Source organism: Leopardus geoffroyi, chromosome C2 (genome assembly GCF_018350155.1).
Source record: "Leopardus geoffroyi isolate Oge1 chromosome C2, O.geoffroyi_Oge1_pat1.0, whole genome shotgun sequence".
NCBI classification, from domain to species: Eukaryota; Metazoa; Chordata; class Mammalia; order Carnivora; family Felidae; genus Leopardus; species Leopardus geoffroyi.
In genome coordinates, this window is record NC_059333.1 from 149197981 (window position 1) to 149217487 (window position 19507).

Consider the following 19507-nt stretch of genomic DNA (forward strand, 5'->3'; position numbering starts at 1 on the left):
TGCTTGTAGAGTTGGAGTTTTTGGTGGTGTTGTCTGGTCCTTTCTAGTCTTCATTGTTTTTGGTCTTTATTTATTTGTTTATTTTTTTTCATCTTTTCTCCCCTCAGAGAGGCCCCTTAAAATTACTTGCAGGGCTGCTTTAGTGGTCATGAACTCCTTTATTTTTTGTTTGTCTGGGAAACTTAATCTCTCCTTCTATTTTGAATGACAGCCTTGCTGGATCAAGAATTCTTGGCTGCATATTTTTCTGATTCAGCACATTGAATATATCCTGCCATTCTTTTCTGGCCTGTGGATAGATCTCCTGCAAACCTGATCTGTCTTCCCTTGTAGGTTAAGGACTTTTTTCCCCTTGCTGTTTCTTGATTCTTTCGTTGCCTGAGTATTTTGTGAATTTGACTATGATATGCCTTGTTGATGATCAGTTTTTGTTGAATCTAATGGAGTCGTCTGTGCTTCCTGGATTTTGATATCTGTGTCTCTTCCCAGGTTAAGAAAGTTTCCTGCTATGATTTGCTCACATAACCTTTCTACCCCTTTTTCTCTCTCTTTATCTCCTGGGACCCCTATGATTCTGATGTTCTTTTTTTAATGAGTCACTGATTTCTCTAGTTCTTAAATCATGCTCTTTTGCCTCAGTCTCCCTCTTTTTTTTCTGCTTCATTAATCTCCATAAGTTTGTCCTCTATATCGTTGATTCTCTGCTCTGCCTCATACATCCTTGCCGCCATGGCATCCAATAGAAATTGCAACCCAGTTATAGCATTTTTTAAAAATTTCATTCTGACTAGCTTTTACTTCTTTTGAAAATCTCCACAGAGGGGCGCCTGGGTGGCTCAGTCGGTCAAGCATCTGACTTCGGCTCAGGTCATGATCTCACGGTCCATGAGTTCGAGCCCCGCGTCGGGCTCTGTGCTGATAGCTCAGAGCCTGGAGCCTGCCTCAGATTCTGTGTCTCCCTCTCTCTGACCCTCCCCCATTCATGCTCTGTCTCTCTGTCTCAAAAATAAATAAACATTTAAAAAATGTTAAAAAAAAAAGAGAAAGAAAATCTCTGCAGAAAGGGATTCTAATCTATTTTTGGCTCCAGCTAGTATTCTTATTATCAAGATTCTAAATTCTGGTTCAGACATCTTCCTTGTATCTGTGTTGGTTAAGTCTGTGGCTGTCATTTCTTCCTGCTCCTTCTTTTGGGGTGAATTCCTTCGCTTCATCATTTTGAAGGGAGAAAAAGAAGTATGAGGAAAAAAATTAAAATTAAAAAAATTAAAATTAAAAAAAATTAAAATTAACAAATTAAAAACAACACACATACACCCACACACACACACAAATCAAATAAATGATGCTAGGTCCTAGGTGTGTTTTGGTCTGGGTTTTGAAAGGGGCTTGATAGATTAGAGAAAAAAGGGGGAAAGAAAAAAAAGAAAAAAAAGGAAATTATTTGAAAATTTGAAAAAAATGAATACATTGCAATAGAATAAAATGAAATGATTGAAGTAAAATAGAATGTGAAAAAATTTACACAAAAGTATAGTAGAAAAAAATTAAAAAAAATATTTTCTTAAAATATTGTTCTTAAAGAACAATTGAAAATAAGAAAAACTTTTCTTTCTATATTCAAGAAAAGAAATGAAAAAAAATTGAATAGATGGACCAGTGAACAGACTGAAATATGATTGCAATTACTTTGTTTTGCCCTAGAGGTCAAACTATGAAGCACTTTATAGTCCATAAACTAAGCAGGCGGTGAGACTTGTGTTCTTGAAGAACAAGGTTGGCCCAGTTGGGCGGGGCTTAGTGTAACGGCTCCGCTCTCCACTAGATGGCGCTGCTAGCCTACCGGGGCGGAGTGTTGCAGCGCTCGTAGGTGCCTATGCACATGCGCGGGCGCGGTTAAAATGGCGCCACCCAGCCACCCATTGTGTTCTCCCGGATCAGCGTTCGCGCGCCCGTCCTCTGTTCAGCTTTCGTCCACTCCCCGCTTTTACGCTGTCCGTGACCAAGCCCCAGGCAGCACCTCCCTCCTGAATTTTATCTCAGATGCAGCTGTTTTTCCCAACCCCTTACTTCTGAGGGACTGCGGCTTTGACCCATTCTGCCCTCTGCAGGAGGCTCTCACCGAGCAATGGCCGGGTGCCGGTGACACCCAGGAACATTCACGGACCTTGCTGCTGCCGATGTCCAGAGACTGCGGCTGGGTGCCAGCCCGCCCCAGAAAAAGTTCACGCGATGGTGCAGCAGCAGCGTTTCAGGGATTATGGAAAATGACGGCATACATTTGGCACCAGGCTTCACCCCCAGCGATCTTGTCCAGCACCAGTGAATGTGGTTGTTCTCTTGGGTCCACTGTGGCCTTTGCCTATGGGGAATTCTGCCAGCAAGGGAACCGCCACTCCCCATGTGGCCCGAAGACCCCTGGACTCGACTCTGTTCCTGGGGATTCGCCCTTCCCACCAGAGCACCGCCAGGTATCAAGCTGCGGAGTTTCATCAGCGCTCCCCCTGTTTATAGAGTCTTAGTGGAATTTAAACCCTCTCTCCCTTTTTAGTTCTGTCCCTGCGGCGGTTTCCACTTTTCCACTTTCTCTGCAGCTACTTTTGGCAGGGTGGTTTTCCCGTACCCCCCCCCCCCCCCCCCCCCCGCCACCCCTGTCTCGGTCCTCTCTCCATAAGCAAAAACAGCTCCCTGCCCTCCGTGGCTTCTTTCTCCCCCAGTTCACTTCTCCACGCCACATACCTGCTGAGTTCTGTGGTTCAGGTTGTGCAGATTGTTGTGTTAATCCCCAAATCAATTTTCTAGGTGTGCAGGATGGTTTAGTATTGATCTGGCTGTATTTCAGGGATGAAAGACACCAAAAAGCTTCCATGCTGTTCCGCCATCTTCTTTCTTTCTTTCTTTTTAATGTTTATTTATTTTTGAGAGAGAGCATGAGCAGGGGATGGGAAGAGAGGAGTGGACAGAGGATCCAAAGTGAGCTCTGCACTGACAGCAACAAGCCCCATGTGGGGCTGGAACTCACTAACCATGGGATCCAGACTTTAGATGAAACCAAGAGTTGGACGCTTAACTGACCAAGCCCCAGTCTCCAGCTTTTCAATTAAGACTTTGTACTGAAGAGGTTTCGGGCAACTAGCGGAGAACAGTGAATCATGTCGCGGTGCACAGTTCAAAGCCTGGGCAATTGAAGTCCTGAGAAATGAAGTAACAGTCTCAGCTACACAAGATAAATCAATAGGGAAGGCAGTGTGGGGGCCTGCTGTGTTTCCAAACTTCTGTCATGATAAAAATGACCTAGGGTGGCTGTTAAAATGCTCATTCCTGGGCTAAGCCCCATATCCACTGAGCCCTATCTCCAGGTATGGGGCCCATGAATGTGTATTTTGTTTTTAAGTCTCTAGGTGTATCTGATCTTTGGGAAATGGGAGAGACTGGTTAGTGGCAAGAGCAGGGGTTGGGAAGATTCAGAAGATATAGGGTCATTCCTGGCTCTGCCCTGACTTTTGAGTCACTTCAGTCTCTGAGCCTCATTTTTCCAATCTGTAGACTGAAGTGAGTGAACACGGCTGGGCTAGCCCCACAGTGGTGACGTTGAGGGACAGCTGTGAAGTGATGGGTCTTCTGATTCCTGGGCCCTTTTCCCACTTCCCAGTGCCATGTTGGGACGTAGGCTCCTTAATATTAAGGAGCAATGATGCTGCTGAAGATCTGCCATCAGGAGGGTCTGGGATGGTGTGTGTGTATGTGTGTGTATGTATGTGTGTGTGTCCCCTCATTGTCTGGTGCCATATTTGTCCCGCAGCATAGCTTGGCCACATCAGTTACTGGAGTTGAGAAGATTGTATCTTGCTCACCCTCAGGACACTGCTTTCTAGAATTCCCCTTAAGTGGTGGTTGGTTTTCTTTTTGAATCTGAAGCCTACCTACGTCTGGGGTTAGCAGTGAGCCAGGCAGCCCCTGTTCCTCATTGCTGCTTCCTCTTTCCTAGGGAGGAAGACTTCTTTGCTCTTTTGAAGCAAGTCTGCTGCTCCATTTTCTTGTCCCTGCCCGTCATTCACTGAAGTTTTGGCTCCTGCCTCACCGTTTCCCACCACAGCTAAGATCGTCATTCTCAGTGGCCTTAGTGTTTTTGTAGATAAGCCACCAGCACCCCAACATGTCAGCTCCTCAAGGGCATTGCTTGCAAAGATCTTGGTCTTGACCTCACTTCATGACCCCCGTGGCCATGCCTCGGCCTTGTAATGACCACTAGCTTTGCCATCTTCAGAGCCTTCATCTTAACACCATACTCGTGGAACACTACCTCATGTCTTTCCATGGCATTCCCTCCAACAGGTCTCTAACTCTGACAATTTTTTGATTCTACTGGGATATCGAAGGATTGACCCTCTCAGCCTTGCTCTGCCCCTCACCTTCCCCATGTCCTCACTTGTCTCTTGCTCTTGCTTAGATTCCAGGGCCGCCATTGTGATGTCAGCATGAATCCTCATCTCCCTTGCTCATCTTTCCTCTCTCTGATATACTCACCTGGCTACTCAACCTCAGGTAAATTCGACTCTTCACCTGCTCTATATCTGTGCCCAAGTAGTTCTACATATTTAGGGAAGAGGGGTAAAAACCCCCACAACACCATGTTGACTGGTGTCATTTTAAACTCTTGCCAACCATTATCAAGTGGGCCTTTGCATTTCCAATCTATTTCACACTTTCTCCTCTCTCGTTAAACCTCCAACATCTCCTCCCTAATCCACCCTCTTAACGGATGATGTTGCTTCCTATTTCACGGAGGAAATAGAAGCCTTCAGATAAGACCATCTGCAGGCTCCCATCACACCTGCCCCCACATGCTCCTCCCTCCCTTCTGTGCTCATGGATGAACTGCTGATGCTCCCCGCTAAGGCCAACCTCTCCATTTGGGTCCTGGATACCACCCCCTCTCACTTACTCTCAGACTGTACAAGAGACAAGTAATACTGCACTATCACATTTTGTCTTCCCTACTTGATTGCTTTCATCCTCATAAAAACATATTGTAATCTCTCCCATTAAAAAAAGATCCCTTGGGGCGCCTGGGTGGCGCAGTCGGTTGAGCGTCCGACTTCAGCCAGGTCACGATCTCGCGGTCCGTGAGTTCGAGCCCCGCGTCGGGCTCTGGGCTGATGGCTCAGAGCCTGGAGCCTGTTTCCGATTCTGTGTCTCCCTCTCTCTCTGCCCCTCCCCCGTTCATGCTCTGTCTCTCTCTGTCCCAAAAAATAAATAAACGTTGAAAAAAAAAAAAAAAAAAAGATCCCTCTTGTGACCTCTCATTTCCTGCCATTTCTTCAAATGGTCCTCAAAAGAATTGTGTAAGTTCCCTATCTTCTCTGCCTTAATGTCTATTCTTTCCTTAATCCAACTCCTTGGAAACACATCTGTTGTGATTATAGAGGGTCTCCATATTGCCAGACCCTATGATCGATTCTCAAACCACATCTTGCTCTCAGCAGTGTGTGACATTGTTGATCACTCTTTCCTTCTTAAAACACTAAATTCACTGTCATTGGGCCACCATAAATTGTTGGTGCTTCTCCCATCTCATAGGTGACTCCTTCTCCTTTATTGGTATCTCTCCTCTGGTCAGTGTTGGTGGGACCCAGGCTCAATCTTCAGGCCTCTTCTCTGTTTTTATCTATTGCCATGTTAAATAACATCAATATTCATCAGTATGCTTATGGCTTCCAAATATGTATATTCCTTCCCAATATTTCCTCTCAAAACTTCAAATTCCCTATTTTACATCTCCATTTGACTATAAAATACACATCTGTATATACATCACAGTAGCAGTAGAAAATAAGTACGAATACAAAGGAACCCAGAGGTCTCAGGCACAGACTTCTTTGTCCTCAAATTTCTGGACCACATAGGATGCACAAGTCTCCAGGAGTATGAAGCACCTCAAATACCAGGAAGCCTGCTTCTGGTAGGGTATCTTCTAGTAAGCTGGTCATATAAGCAGGCTTTAGCTATGTGATCAGCCTTAACCATTCAAACCTGCCCTGCTATCAGAAGTAGGTACAAACCACCAATCTAATTATTTTACTAACTAATGCTGACAGGTTGATTCATCCTGTTCCAAAGTGAATCACTTGTCTTTAGTTAGTACATTCTATACCACTGGGCAAGGGTCATTTGTCTGGAGATAGGCATGCGATCTAGATCATTTAGTATTAACCTGTGTATGCAAATACCATGACAATGAATAAGGCTTTTTTAAGCCTATGGATGGTGGAGCTGACAGAAACATTGCAGGTAGGACAGGAAAATATTCCAGCTGCTCCTGCCATGCTGGGAGAGGTCCAGGGTAATCCACCTTCCCCCAATGGCCCAGCTGGTTCTTCTGGGCAATGGTGTTATATCAGGGGCATCAGTAGTGGTCTCTGCTATTGGTAGGTTGTGAAGGTCAATTTTGGGAAAGAGAAACAAACCCATGTTGTTGAACTCCATGCCTGATACCATAGCCACTGTGCTTGCCCATCAGGTGTGACTGGCAAAGAGGCTGCTGACATCCGCATCTCTTTTTGTTAACCAGATTATTGAAAGTCTCCTCTCCCGTGGGTGCTCTGTGATGAGCATTCACCCAGGACAGAGATATCCTTGCACTCTGTACCCATTCCAAGAGGTCTGTCTGCACATCTCTTTCTTGGATCTCTTTGTTACCAGTCTTCCATTTTTGTTCTCCCGAATCTCTGATCATCCAGCCAAACCCTTAGTACTTCCTGAATCACCATAGAGTTCTACCTCTGACCATCCATCTTTCTTTTCAGGGACCAACTCACCGTATTGCTTAAAATTCTGCCCTCAGGGAGATTTCCCTCTGTATGATGCTATACTAGTCTACATCTAGTAGGTGCAGCACCCTGTGTAGACCCATCCATAACTCCCAGTCTAGCTCCCAGGTTTTTCTTTCTCAATCACCTGGTCATCAAGGACTCCCCACAAAGCCATAGGTGAGGCTGGAGGGAGTGGAGGGACCATAGGAATCTGAGACTGAGCACCTGCTGAAGCAGCTTTCTTATGCTTTCAGGATCTGAGCGAGCCCAATATCAGGTCTGTCGCTTTTACTCGATGACGATACGCTGCTGCACACACAAAGCCACCTTTGAGGCTTGGCCAATCAGACAGCATCTGGTTCACAACGAGCAGTTCAGATTACATGGTCACTTGGTCTCTTATAGTCAGCCCTAGTAGCAATGGACAAGCTGCTTCTCAAAAGGAAAGCCGTTACTTCCGGAATAGAGCACAGCTTTGCTTCGAAGCCCTAGGGCACTAAGCTGTGACTCTATCAAGGCTCTCCCGAGGTTTCATGGAATTAGTTGCTGGAAGAGCTAATGGACCCAAGTCAGCCACCTCCTGGTCCGCCACTGCAGTTGGGGTTCCAGGAGGCAGAAATTTGCTGCCTTCCACTAACACGTCTGCAACTTGCAGCCAACTTCCTAGTAGCAATGCAGCCTTGAGTGAGGCTACTGGAAGGGGACAATGTAGGCTGCGGCAGCAACTCTGGCCTGATGAGTCCCCACATGCACCATTCCAGATGAAGGAGAGTCTGTTACCTCCTTTCTGCCTTTGAAATCTCTGTGAATGTAGCTCAGTGGCGAAACCCACGTTGCACCTGCATCCCACCTCTCAGCCCACTCGCTCCTGCAACCCAGGGGAGAACGCAGAAGTGGGCGTACTGCTTGTTAAACTATCTCTTCTTGCATGAGACACTCATTTACTTGGAGAGAGATGAAAAGGGCTGTACAGATCCTGAGAGATCTGACTTAATTAGGCTAATTTGTTAAGCACTCGTTGCAGTGAAAAACATTTAAGTGAATGAAGTTTAATTGTTTTTTTTTAATTATTCATTTTTACATCGTGTTATATAAGTTCCTGATTTAAAGAGCAAAATAGGTCTGGCTGTGAAAATCAGCCCTCGTGTTTCTCACCTTCGTCAGGAAAAACAACAACTACAACAACAACAGCAACAGGTTTAATTCTTTCAGCTGATGGTTTTGTATCTACGGCCCATTCTCTGAAGAATATGCTATTATCTTGCTTCTTGGTTTGTGTGAAGTTGGGGGTTTCCTTGCACTAGGGAGATTGAGGTTTGATTCTCTTTTGCTCCTTTATCCCCACCACACACACAGAGTCCCCATGACCCCCATCCCTATCAATATGATCCAATTATAATTTGGGTTCTTTCAACATTTGGTCTCCATCATCCTATGAAAATGCTTTTCATAGCTGAGCCATGGAATATACTATGATTACTTCTCTTTCCTGAACAAAGTGCTCTCCTCTTTAGTGAATTGTTGTCTGTGTTTGCTTCTTTGTTTGCTTAGTTTCCTGTGTACATCACTCGTTCAGCCCCTATCATTCCCCCAGTTGTCCAATTCTCCTCTCAGAATGGGCAGATCCACTAGATTTTCTTTCAGTTTCTCTTAAGGAAATCTCTCTCCTGGTGCCTTCTGACTGCTCTAGTCAATATGGTATTTTGTCTCCTGCACACTTACTGTTCTGAAATTTCCCTTTACCACTATCGCTTTTGCCTCGCTCCTGGGTTAGATCCTTTGTTTCCTAAAGCCCATGCCTTCCTCTTTCTTGGTTTATTCGCTTGTTTTGTTGGAGCATATCCTCCATAAGCTTTCTTAGGAAGAGTGCATGGGACTTTTTTTTGAAATTTTTTGAGACTTTGTGTGTCTGAAAATGTTTTTGTTCCACCCTGACACTGGTTGATATTATGGTTGGGTGTAGAGTTCTAGATCAAAAACAATTTCCTTTATAATATTGATTACATCGCTTTTGGTTACTCTGAAGCCCTTCTGATTCTGGTTCTTTGTATGTGACCTGTATTTTCTTTCTGGAAGGTTGTAGGATAGTCTCAGTATTCTGAAGTTTCATGATGACATGCCTCCAGTACCTAAAGATCCAATATAATAGAACCTTTCAATCTGGAAATCTATGTTCTTCGGTTCTGGGCAATTGTCTTAGATTATTTTGTAGAGCATCTCTTGTTTTCTGATTTCCTTGCTTTCTTTCCTGGCCTTCCTGTTATACAGACGCTGTGCATCTTGTATTTGTCATTCATTCATTTAATATTTTTTCCCATTTTTTTCTCTTTGATTTTTTCCTCTACTTTCTAGAATATTTCTCACCTTCTTTCTTCCAGAACTTCTATTGATTTTTTCATTTATATTGTCATGCTTTTTAACTTTCAAGGACTTTATTTGTTCTCTAAATGTTCCTTTTCTCTCTCTCTCTCTTCCTTCCTTCCTCTCTCCCTCTCTTTTCCTCCTTTCCTTTCACTTTTTCTTTCTTTTCTTTCCTTCCTTCCTTCCTTCCTTCCTTCCTTCCTTCCTTCCTTCCTTCCTTTTCTTCTAGTACCCTGTTCTTGTTTTGAATATGCAATATGTATTTTTCTATGGTGGATTTTGTTGTTAGTTTCTTTGGTAGTAGAGTATCTTCTCCATAGAAATTTATTTATTTATTTATTTAGTTACTTACTTACTTACTTATTTCATTTAAAGTCTTTTCTCAAATGTCTATTGATCCCTGCTCACTGGTTCCTGTTAAGAGTGGGACAGCAAGGAGCTGATTGGAAGCTTGAAGGCCATGGGTGGACTGTTCTTGGAGACGATGGGCTTCACCACAGGGTGGTCTGCCTGGGCTGTTTCCTTGTGGGCATCACTGAAGTCAGGTCTTCAAATCTGCCTTCTTAGGCTGGTCGTCATCCCCAGAGAAGGCTGTGGAGCCTCCTACCTAGAGTGGATGGGCCTGGCTGCCCATTGTTAGAGCTAGTTTGGGAGGAAAGTTGAGGACTGGGCTGGGGTTCAGTTGTCCAGTATATAATTGTTTGTTGAAACGCCCTGTTTGTGGTATGGTACTCCCACTCTGAACTGTGTCTGATGTCCTCAATCCAAAAACCCTGCCTTGCCCTCCCCAGATAACAGAATGACAGTTTTCTGGGAGGTGGGAGGGGCAAGCACCGGCTGCATGGGGTGGGAAAGGAGAGGTGGACTTTAACTGATTCTTAAGCAGCCTGTGGGCCATGTAGCCCTCTCTTTCCCAAGACCCCCAGAGTAACCAGTGGCAGTCATTCTTGGCCTCCCTCTGAGGGGCAAGCCAGGCTGCATTTGCTCTGCTGCTGGTGGAAGTTTCGCTTTCTGGGAGCACTCTCAGTCAGTTGCCATAGACCCATCTGCTGTCTCACTTTTAACATGCTGTCAAGTTATCTCTTCTGCTTGGAAAGTTTGTATATTTAAAAAATTCCTTTAAGCTAAAATTGGGGCAGTTTAGGGAGGTGGTTTAGAGCAGGGACCTTGGGTTCAGTAGATTTGGGCTCTAGTTACAGCCCCACGACTTACTAGTCATGGAAACTCCTGAAAGGTGGTCACTTTTCTGAGGCTCAGTTTCCCGATCTAAAAAAAATACTGGGACAATTTTAGGGAAATTGGAAAACCAATGTAATAATTGGGGTTATATGAGGATTATATGAGATGTACACAGGACACAGTATACATTAGACAGTCAAGAAGTTCTAGCTAGTATTATCTCAATTATAGCAATAATAATTTTCTTGATAATGAAATATCTGCATGACATATAATTGTGAGTAGAGTAAAAGCCTGGTAAATGATGATTTGTCCAAGGCTATCTCTTCCCTGGCACTAAAACTGTCTACAAAGATTACACACACACACACACACACACACACACACACACACACACAATTTGTATGCTGTCTGCTGTGGGCAAATTTAGTACATTCAGTGATGAAGGAATACCTTTCTAAAACTTGTTGAGCAAGGAAATAAGAACATGGATCAGCCATTGGGATGTTGCACAGTCAAAAAGTATTGGTTATTGCTATTAGTAAAAGACTTTGTAAGTGCAATATTGAGCACCATTCCTGGCACAGAGTAGGTGACCAAGATGTATTCTCTGAGTTTGATCTGTTTTCCTATTCCTTCTGCTTGTTGGAATGTAATTGGCTAGCCCTGTTTGCAACAATTGACATTTTTAAAACTTTTAAAGTGCTTGTTAGAATACACTGTGATCTGGAGGATGTTTCTTTTCCCTGGAAGAAAGCCCCAAATGTTAGCTTTATGTGCCTTAGAATAAGAAGCACAAATCTGAGTGTAATCCATTTGGATTCTAATGAAAGCCTGTGACCAGAACTCAGCCTTCAGGAGGTATTTTGAAGGGCAAATGTAAATAACAGTTCATATTACTATTTCTTTTGGCAAAGGCAGGTTTATTTCTGTAGAATTTTACCTACTACAGTGATCTCTGCCCAATGAAATGGGAACTGGCAAAAAAGTCAGTAAATCGCTTAAGCTTTCCTGTGAGCTCTGGAATTTAAAATACTTGTGATTTGGGGTCACTTTTTGTCATTTCAGATAGATTTTCCTTCCAGAAATTTCTAATTTATTATCCCAGCAATAAATTCTGGCTTCTTCCAGATGCATTCTTTCTTCAATGTTGGCTTTCATTTTTTCCAGCTTCTTTTAAAGTTCAGAATCATACGCCAATTTTAAGCCAGTTGGCTTTGATTGTTCTATACAGCCAGCAAAGAAAATGGCCCACCTCATCCCTTTCTCATTATTATGAAATTCTTAAATAATCTCTTGGTTTAGTTAACTCATTAAAAAAAACTTTCTTTAAATGAATTCATGTGGATTGAAGTACTGAAATCTGAGAAAGACAAATTCAAGATTTTGTCTAGGTCTTGAAGTAGGCATTTATAAAGATGGTCAAGGGATAGTTTAAAGAGCTGGAAAGATCCAACATTGGTCGTAATCTCTTGCCACCATAATGCCATATAACAAACTATCCAGATGTCAGTGGACTCTAACAGTAGGTATTTATTTTTCTCTCTTATGTCTGCAAGTCATAGGGCCCACCCAATTTAAGCTTAGCAGGGCTCAGTGGGACTTCGCTACAACTCACAGGTAAATGACTTACACTCATTGAACTCCAGTTTACCCACCTGTAAAACAGGGCATTAAACATTTCCCTCCTTTGGAAAAGTATGTCTGAAGTGCAGGCTTAGGCCTTTGGCCACAAGTGATGAATCCAGGGTTGGCACCTGACCCCAGTGTGATACTCTGATTACTTTTTGAAGAGTTTGGGATTTTGCAGTGAGAAGCACAGAAGCTAGAGGACAGGTAGACTGAGTCACTTTGATGGCACAGTTCTGGAAACATCTAAGGAAATTGCTCTTAGTGCTGATGCATCTGGGTTTTTTGTTGGTTCCTGCCCTTCTTCTGGAATCCATGAGATACCATGACTACTTCCAATAAACTTCACCCTCTGCTTAAGCAAATACGGTAGATTTAAAATATGGCCCCCAAATTCTTTGACCTTCTTCTTAAGAGGTGGGGAGGGGGTGTCTGTTAATTAGTTATCGCATGACTATTAACATAAGTGGAAGTTACATTATGCCATTCTCCATCCTCAGACCTTAAGAAACTGGCAGCTTACACTCTTTCTCAAGAGGTGCTTGCTTTTGTAACCAAGCCCCCATGTTGAGGGGAAGCCCAAGCTACCCATAGAAAGGCCCATGTGGAGAGAAACCACCAACGAGCGCCATCCTACTTGCAATATGACTGAACCACATGGGAAGTAGAGCTTCCTGCCTCAGCCCAGCTGTCCCAGTTGATTCCATGAGCAGCAGAGACAAGCCATCCCTGCTGAACCCAAATTGCATTTTTGTGAGAAAAATAAATGACTGCCATTAGTGTAAGCCATTCCGTTTGGAATGGCTACCTAAGCAGCAATAGATGAATGGAATAACCAGCTACAGTTCTACTTGTTGTTGTTTTTTCTACTTTCTTTTCTGTTCCTTACAACCAGAAGCAGGAGCACAGATGAAGCACTTAGATCTGGACTCCAGTTGTCTGGATCCAAGTCCTGCCTTTGCCATTTGCTAGGTGTGACTTTTGGGCTGGTTGTGACATCTCTCTGCACTTATATTTTCTCACTTGTCAAATGAGGAGAGGAATAGAAAATAGTCCCCTCTCGCCAGGTTGTTCTGAGAATTAAGTGAGATTATGTATGCAAAGTATTTAGTGTATTTCTGAATCTGGCTTCTCTCATTCTGATTCATACAGAAGTGGGGTTTGGGAATGGGCTGCAACATACCAGAGCTTCCCATGTGGAAGCAGCTGAATTGAGGTGGCGTGGGAAGAAGTGAGGACCCCCTGATCCCAGCAGGGGATACTGGCAGGGCTTTTACACTCAGGGGCAAATATAGTCCATTAAAATACCTCTCCCTGTCAACTTGGGGCCAGCTCATGTGGCCAGTGATGAAGCACTTAGGGGCAGACCAGCAAAATATCAGAGTATTTCAGAAGTTGGAGATCATCTACAGACTTTAGTAAATGACTCCAGGAAGAGATAAGCTCCAGACAAGCCGGACTGACCACCTGAAAGCAGAGTGACAACAGAACAGAGACACTTGTTGCTGATGCCCTGAGGCCACTGGGGATCAAATAGTCATGGCCTTCTAAATCTCAGAGGCTATGTTCTCTGCTGCCCCCAAATGAGTGCCCTGATGAATATGCAGGCTCCTGGATGAGAGATGCCTGGGAGAAGCCTAGGAAGGCAGGGATGCACTAGATGCACTGATTTTGCACATACCCTAGCACCTTCTGCTGGGACATTGGGCATTTTGCCAACACTGCACCTCTAGGAACATGGATGAGTCCTCATTGGTTTTGTCTATACTGCATGTCCCTGACCCCTTGGCTAGCTCTGACAGGTCCGGGGGAGAACCCAATCTTGCTCCATCCAGCACATTCTCCGTCCTTGAACTGAAGGGCCTAGACCTTAGGTTGCTGGGTCATGGTAATGCAGAGGGACGGTCAGCAAACCTGCTGCCGAGTCCACAGACCTGCTGTTGGCTTCTGCCTTTCCTCCAGCCTTGGGTTAGCTTTTCCTTTTTTTTTTTTTTTTTGTTCTGTGGGATCCAGCAGTATTTACCTAGTAGCGACTGCTTTTTAATTAAGCTTCTCTCTCGTTTGCCACTCTAAGACACTCATCAGAATGGAGATTTAAAAAACAGAAAAACAGCAAATGCTCTGCTCTGTGGGCACACGGCGATGGCGATGGTTCAAACAGATGATACATAGGAAGGTTACCAGCCCTGTGCCTGCACAAAGTAGGTCATCAGTACCCGCTCCCTTCACCTCTTTCCTTCTCTCGAATGTACTTTGGACATACGCTCATTACCACAAAAGGCCAGGCTGCTCTGGAGTACTGTTCTCTTGCTTCAGGAGCCTGCAGCCCTCTGCCCATCTCATCTGCATGCTAATGCAATTTCCGAGGATGATCTATCCTAAGCGTGGCTAAAATTCCTGGGAGATTTATTATGTTCCCTAGTTCTATAGATCAGGGACAATTTTTTATAAATTCTTGCTTTTGCTGAACAATTTAATATGCCATTGTCTAGGCAACGGAATTCTCCTCAATTAGATTTTCAGGCTAAATGTGGGGAGGAACTTTCCCCCTTCCTCTCCAGCAATATTAGGAAAGGCCATAAGTCCTGCTCAAGAACACAATTTGCTGCCGCCTCGTGAGGACATTCAAACCTGACTCTCTTCCACAGCAGTCCGCATCTTCCCTTCTGCTCCAGGCTGCTGTCTTGGTGAGGTGGTTGAGGCTGCCCATGAGAAGAGCCCACAGCTACCGTGGGGTCTGGGCACTGGCCTCGCAGAAAGGCCCCCCACCAGGGGACATTGATCTTGGAGAATGAATCACTGCCTCAGTCGTGTAAGCTCAGAAATTCAATCTTTGAAGTCCAGAAGTTATTAGACGCCTGAATAAACATTGCCAACGAGGAACAAGAGATGAGAACAAACCGGAAAGAGAATTTGCTACTTTCAAGCAGACTGAAGGTTCGCACCAGCAGGATGAGCACATTCTGTCCCTAGAGGAGTCGCTCCTCAGGAAGCCAAGTTACCTGATGGTGGCTGGGTAAACAGGAAACCAGAATGTGACCTTCTTTTTTTTAAGTTTATTCATTTATTTTTGAGAGAGAGAGCGAGAGCACACAGGGGGAGCAGAGAGAGAGAGAAACAGAGGGAGGGAGGGAGGGAGAGAGAGAGAGAGAGAGAGAGAGAGAATCCCAAGCAGGCCCGGCACTGTCAGTGTGGAGCCCAACGTGGGGCTTGAACCCACAAACTGTAAGATCATGACCTGAGCCGAAACCAAGAGTCGGATGCTTCACCGACTGAACCACCCACGCGCCCCCAGAACGTGACCTTCTACTGGCTTCAGCCTTTCCGGGGCAGAGGATGGGCAGGCCCTGCCAGTATACAACCTCTACGCCTCCTTGTTCAGGCTTCCCTGGTTCATCAACCTTCATCGAGGGACCCTTTCTCCCTCAAGGGGTTGATCCCTTTGTGGGCCTGGAGCTTGTTCTTGGGCCTCTACACGTCTGTTCACTCTATCACGAACCAGTTCCTGGTTTAACTCTCAAGACATCCTTAGTTCCTTCCCTTCCACACCCGGGGCTCGGTTAGTCACCATGCAAGATGGAATCTGGGTTTTGACTGGATTTGAAGGTGGACAGGAGGGGAAGTTAACGTTGACTCAGGTGGTACATCTGGGTGACAGGCTGAGTGGTGGCACCATCTGGATAAGCACGATGACAGCTGCTGTTTGTGGAGTGCTGTGCTACAGGCAACAGCATCATTAGCTCATTTAATCTTCCCAAGTACCTACAAGAAAAGTACTAGTCTATTTCCCAATTGGCTGAATGGCAGCTTTGATAGATTTACTTGTTTTTGTTGAATTATTTAGTTTTAATTGACCAGTTTTCATTTTGTCCTTGTAACAGCATTTACATAGAACATTCAGTGTGTCCTTGCTTCCATTTCCTCTGCTGCTGCTGGAGCTTAAGGGTGGAGAGAGGGGAAGTGGAGGGAGAGGAAAGTGTAATATATTCTTTAATAAGGAGAATTTTTATGAGCATATTCTTCATTTATGTTTTCTTATTCATAAAGAGAATGTATTTATGAGTCTTTATAATAAAGAACACAGTCTCGTGAATGTATTCTCCTCATGCCCCCACCCCCTCCGGCCTGACTTTCTTTTGTGGCCTCTCTCCCTGTCAACCTCCCCCTCCCTACTCCATCTTGGCACCTCAGTCTCCAGCTGCAGCAGCAGAGAGCTGGGGGAGACAATATTTAAATATTCCATAAAATCCTATTATGGAGACAAGATGAACTGACCAATGAAAACAGACTACAAAGGATCAAATGATGTAGTGAATTACTCATTTGGTGGGCTGGCTCCCAGGGTTTTGGGTGGACTAGCCATTTGGCTTGGCTTTTGGTTGACTATCCAGATGAAGTGACCTGGAGTCGTTTTCCAGACAAGGAAGCGGAGGCTGGAGAAGCAATACCAAATGTTAGAGCCATAATTTAAAAAGGCTTGTTTGAAGGTGAGTTGGTGTCTTTGTGCCATTCAGCCGGATAGGAGCACAGAAGAGAAGACAGGATAAAACCCAGGATGGATTTCCCAGGGTCTCCAAAGAACTGTATTCGGGGAAGTTGATTTTCAAGTGTCAAAAATGCAAATGCCTTTAGAGTCCAGGAAAGTGGGAAAACAACCGGCAGGGTAAAGGAATTAGAAAAATCTAATTTTCTCCAAATAAGCCCACAGAACAGTGCTAAGTGTGGTGCCATGTGGCCCTATCACTTGACACCCATGACAGAGAGGCAGTAGGGACAGATGGGGATGGTAGTGAACTGAAGAGGGAGCTGCCATCACTGTTATAGATACTTTGATTTTCCCCAAAGAGCTGGAAGTCCTGATTTTGATATCAAATCTCCCAAGTTGTAAGCGTAACTTCAGATTCCTTTGCAACACCGTGTAGGCCAGTCTAAACAAATCTGGATGCTGGATCTGGTCTGTAAATTTGCAGCCTTGACAGCTGGCATGGAGCCATCACCAAACCTGGAAGCTGAGTCAAAACCATGGAGGCCATGTGGCTGTGGGGAGGTCTGCAAATTCAGATTATGACGAAGAATAGATGAAGACGTCAAGAAATGATCTCAGTGCTTACACAAGAATAACATTTTGTCACCAGAAGGAAATCAGTTTCCAAATACCTCACCTCATACATGGAGAGAAGACTTGAAAGAGGAGGCTTTGAAACCGGAGAAATCTGGTGCTGAGTCCCAGCCCTACCACTTACCTGCTGTGCAACCTTGAGCAGATCCATCAACCTTTTGGTGCCTTTATTTCCTTCTATCTGAATTCTTGTGAGGCTTCAATGCAGTAAGATATGAAAATCTAGATAGACGGCAGATAGAAGGCTCTCACTAAAACAGCAATGGCGATCAATACCATCGATAATCATGACAATTGTTATCGGTACATACATTTATAAACTCCAGAGAAAGCTACAATGGAAATTGGCTGCTGAAAGTTTTGTTCATGGGCGATTTTTCCACAACGTTGGCAAGGCGCTTTGATGCTTCCTTCTCATTTCAACATAGTTACACTGGAAATCACAAAGCCTAGTGCCTTTTTGTAATTCTATCAGAAAAGCATTCAGGGAACTCAAATAATCCATTCAAACCCAAACCTGGTGGGAATTTCTGGCACTTGACTAACAGCATAAGGCATCTCCAGATACTTCTATCCAGTGGCTTTTAAAGCAGGCTGTGCCTTGGAAGGATTCACACAGAATTCAGCCCGTTTCTCATGCATAGGGCTCCTTCATTCTGTTTTCCACCCCTTCCATGCTGCCTGTCTCTTATTGTGCTATTCAGCTCAGCCCAGGTTGAAACCACTGCATTTGATGAGCCAAGTGGCCATCTTCTAGATAGCCCTTTCAGGACTTGCAGTCACGTGCACACACACACACACCCTTACCCAGCACTCAGTACGAAGTCTTAAGCTTCAGTCCTACTGTGGGAGTGGAGGAGGGTAAATGTGGGAAACAGGGGCCCTTATGTTTTGAAAAGAGTGAGAAAGTCTCTCAATGTAGTTCCTAGTTGCCCATGCTAACAGAGAGAAATCTGACCTGCCTCACAGTCTCACAGTGTAACCAGCACCCAGGAATGCAGGGTTTGGGCCTCCAGAACAGTTGATGGCAAAAGTCTAGAACTCCTAACATCATTTCTGATTCACTCCCCACCCCCCAGGGCTATCTGCACCACCTCCTGACTTTAGGTTGGCCATCCTCGTTCTAGCCCAAGCTCAGACCTGATGTGACAGATGTGGCTTCTTCTGATGACCTTTGGGCCCTTGTCGCAGATGCTGTGGAGGCCTCACCTTGACCATTCCCTTGCACGTGGACCCCATGATGTCCAGTTTCCCGTAGCTGCAACTTGCTGCCTGAAGAAGGCTTTCTCTAGCTACTTAAGCCCAATGAGCTGGTTCCCGGAGCAAGCTATGCCAGGGGGTTAAGGCTCACCCTCCAGCAGCCCTCCACTAATGATGGATGGGAGTTGGGGTGAATAAAACTCCAACTTCCTCATTCTCTGAAGGAGAGACAACTCTGAAGTGTGTTCCACCCCATGTCCCAGAGGTCCCTGGTGGGGCTGAACTCCAATTGCTCACAGGGGTCACTGACACATCAAAGCACCCACTATCACTACCATCCCTTTTCTGACACATTCCTGCTCTCATACTGACGTTTTCCAGGATAACCTCCTAAATAAACTTGACTCAGGATCTGCTTTGGGGCAGTCTAGCCTAAGACAGCTTTCTTTCTTATCCTACAGAGTAAAATACTACCTACTAACCACATTATTATGTCAGACACAATATTTATTTCACATTAGATCCCTGAGATGGGTGCTGTTTTAACCCCCACTTTACAAATGAGAAAATGGAGGCCACAGAGCCAGCCAGTGGCAGAGCCAGGATTTGAACTCAGATCTTTCTGGCTCCAAAAGTTCTGCCTGCCCTATCATATGACACACTCACCTGGCTCCTTCCATCCTGGATCTCTTTCCTGCAATCAAGCCTTGGCCACAAAGACAGAAGGAGGAATGGCTGACCACTTACTGTGACACCAATTATCGCCACATGTAAAGAACAGGAAATTGTAATTCAGGAACTGAGTGTACCAAGACAGCTGGCTTCAGCCCACAGAGGCAGGCAGCACTATTATTTTAAGAATCCTTCCGGGCACAGAAGAGCAGCCTTTGTGTCTGTGGAGGTTGGTACAGTGATGGTGATGCCCTCCCCATCAACAGACTGTGTAGGAAGACCTATGGAAAATGGAAAAACCCAGCTTGGACCCTCTCTGGTCTACTACTCCTAGTACAAAGTAGAGGACTAACAACCTGGGGATCTGGCTTCCAATTCTCAAGCTTCCCTTTACAGTCTGTGTAAAGTTTGGTTTCTTACTTCCTTGCACTGGACCTCAGTTTCATGTGTTACATGTACTAAATCTATGATGGTCCCACCAACTGTAGCAGGCTGAGTGAATTTTAAATGTTGGGTGCTCCATTTGGATGTGTTC

At 44.8% G+C, this 19507-nt stretch overlaps 1 long non-coding RNA gene across 1 annotated transcript; it reads left to right on the top strand.

Moving 5' to 3' along the window:
• The first annotated feature begins 4483 nt into the window (after positions 1 to 4483).
• LOC123575952 lies at positions 4484 to 12764 on the top strand. The gene is made up of 2 exons (XR_006701113.1): positions 4484 to 4545; positions 12482 to 12764. It is a non-coding gene; the product is annotated as an uncharacterized LOC123575952 (long non-coding RNA).
• The last annotated feature ends 6743 nt before the right edge of the window (positions 12765 to 19507 follow it).